The 2615-nt window shown below is 43.5% G+C and overlaps 1 pseudogene; it reads right to left on the bottom strand.

The window, feature by feature from the left end:
- Positions 1-1456: 1456 nt before the first annotated feature.
- On the bottom strand, positions 1457-2615 carry LOC102454705 (E3 ubiquitin-protein ligase RNF149 pseudogene; annotated as a pseudogene).

Below are 2615 nucleotides of genomic sequence, written 5' to 3'. Positions count from 1 at the left end.
GGCCTCTGCAAGGATTGAACTCACAATGCTGGGTTTAGCATGCCAATGCTCAAACCACTGAGCTATCCTTCTCCCCCCCCCCCTTTTTTTTAAGTATGGTTTAATACAATGTAGTGTTGAAAATGGTTTCAGCTTTATGTACATGCTAAACAAACAGTGTAACCAACATTTATCCATACAACTTTTTATATGCTGTTCTCTCATCCTAGTCTTCATCTGTGCTACAGCCCTCTGGAACGCACCAACATTGTAATAATTCTTATATCATAGAATCATAGAATCATAGAATAATAGGACTGGAAGGGACCTCGAGAGGTCATCGAGTCCAGCCCCCCGCCCTCAAGGCAGGATCAAGCTCCATCTACACCATCCCTGACAGATGTCTATCTAACCTGTTCTTAAATATCTCCAGAGAGGGAGATTCCACCACCTCCCTTGGCAATTTATTCCAATATTTGACCACCCTGACAGTTAGGAATTTTTTCCTAATGTCCAATCTAAACCTCCCCTGCTGCACTTTAAGCCCATTACTCCTTGTCCTGTCCTCAGAAACCAAGAGGAACAAATTTTCGCCTTCCTCCTTGTGACACCCTTTTAGATATTTGAAAACCGCTATCATGTCCCCCCTTAATCTTCTTTTTTCCAAACTAAACAAGCCCAGTTCATGAAGCCTGGCTTCATAGGTCATGTTCTCTAGACCTTTAATCATTCTTGTCGCTCTTCTCTGTACCCTTTCCAATTTCTCCACATCTTTCTTGAAATGTGGCGCCCAGAACTGGACACAGTACTCCAGCTGAGGCCTAACTAGTGCAGAATAGAGCGGCAGAATGACTTCACGAGTTTTGCTTACAACACACCTGTTGATACAACCTAGAATCATATTTGCTTTTTTTGCAACAGCATCACACTGTTGACTCATATTCAACTTGTGGTCCACTATGACCCCTAGATCCCTTTCCGCCATGCTCCTTCCTAGACAGTCGCTTCCCATCTTGTATGTATGGAACTGATTGTTCCTTCCTAAGTGGAGCACTTTGCATTTCTCTTTATTAAACCTCATCCTGTTTACCTCTGACCATTTCTCTAACTTGCTAAGGTCATTTTGAATTATGTCCATATCCTCCAAAGAAGTCGCAACCCCACCCAGTTTGGTATCATCTGCAAACTTAATAAGAGTACTCTCTATCCCAATATCTACATCATTGATGAAGATATTGAACAGTACGGGTCCCAAAACAGACCCTTGAGGAACTCCACTTGTTATCCCTTTCCAGCAGGATTTAGAACCGTTAACAACAACTCTCTGACTACGGTTATCCAGCCAATTATGCACCCACCTTATCGTGGCCCAAAAGATGTATTGCATCTTTCATAGGATCAGACAGACTAGTTTAAAAAATCCTTTTAATACAAAATTCTTAGTTATTAGCCCTTTTGGAACATTAACTAGAAAAGTTCTCAAGATAAAATAAATTACATTGTTATTTTCCCATCAACTAGGCCAAAGTTCATACTAAATTAAATAAAAAGTTCTTTAAGTAGTCTAATCAGTCTTCCATGAAGCTTTTCAGTGGGAATTTCCATTAGACAGATGTTCTCCATGCCGACTATCACTGCCGTCCATGTCAAGTAATGTTGTGGTTTCACCTGCATCCCCCTTTAAACTGTTACATTGTAACACAGACTCATTGGTTGAAGAGGCTGACAAATCGCTTACTTCATTTCCATCATCTTCTTGTAAAGCAATACTCAAACTTCCTACTGATACACTGCCACTTATTGATTCAGGTATTGGAATTTCAAGTGCATCTTCAGGGTCACCCCAATATCCCAGAGCTTTTATGACATCTAGTTTACACATTGGACAAGTTCTGTGGTCCAACAACCAGGGGTCAATGCACGTCCTATGAAAGATATGCTTGCATGGCAGAATCCGGACAATATCTTTCGGTTTATAGTTTTCAATATACACAGCACAATTTTCTGCATTAACTTCTAAACCCTTGTCTACATGCTTCACAGTATGCAACTGAAGCTGATTGATCACTTTCTTGGTTTCCTTTCTGTGGCCCTGGCTTCCAAATTGTGACCCCATGTATAGAAAACGTTGTATATAATATGAGCCAAGCTATTGATATAATCATCATGGTGATAAAAGCAATGGCCACAAACACAACTGATTGTCCACTGATATATTCTTGCACATGTCGTGTGCCAACACCAATGGTCATTTTTACTGGAATCCCTCTGCATACTGGCTCCAAAATTTCTGTCCCTTTTGGATATCCAACCATAATTACCACTGTATTTCCCGTTCCAAGGTGGGACATGGAGACAGTGGCATTGCCGAAGCGGGGCTCATTGTAGATCACCACGGCCACCACCCACTTCCGGGCCGCGTTGGTGACTTTGTCCTTGAAGTTGCAGCCCCCGTGGACCACCAGCGCAATCCAAAGCAGCGGCGGCTCCCTGCCCTGCGGGCCGCATCTCCCCAGCGGCAGAGGCACGTCGTAGTCCGTGTCCGAGGCGCAGCCCTTCATGTGGCGGGCAGAGGCGCCATGGGGGATTCCCACCAGGCCCTGTGCGCTCTCCTTGGGGGAGCTATCCCGTAACAT

This window comes from Pelodiscus sinensis, chromosome 3 (assembly GCF_052426305.1).
Source record: "Pelodiscus sinensis isolate ZL-2025 chromosome 3, ASM5242630v1, whole genome shotgun sequence".
In the NCBI taxonomy this organism is placed as follows: Eukaryota; Metazoa; Chordata; order Testudines; family Trionychidae; genus Pelodiscus; species Pelodiscus sinensis.
Note: the sequence above shows the minus strand (reverse complement) of the source record. Positions and strands in the feature narration are given on the sequence as shown.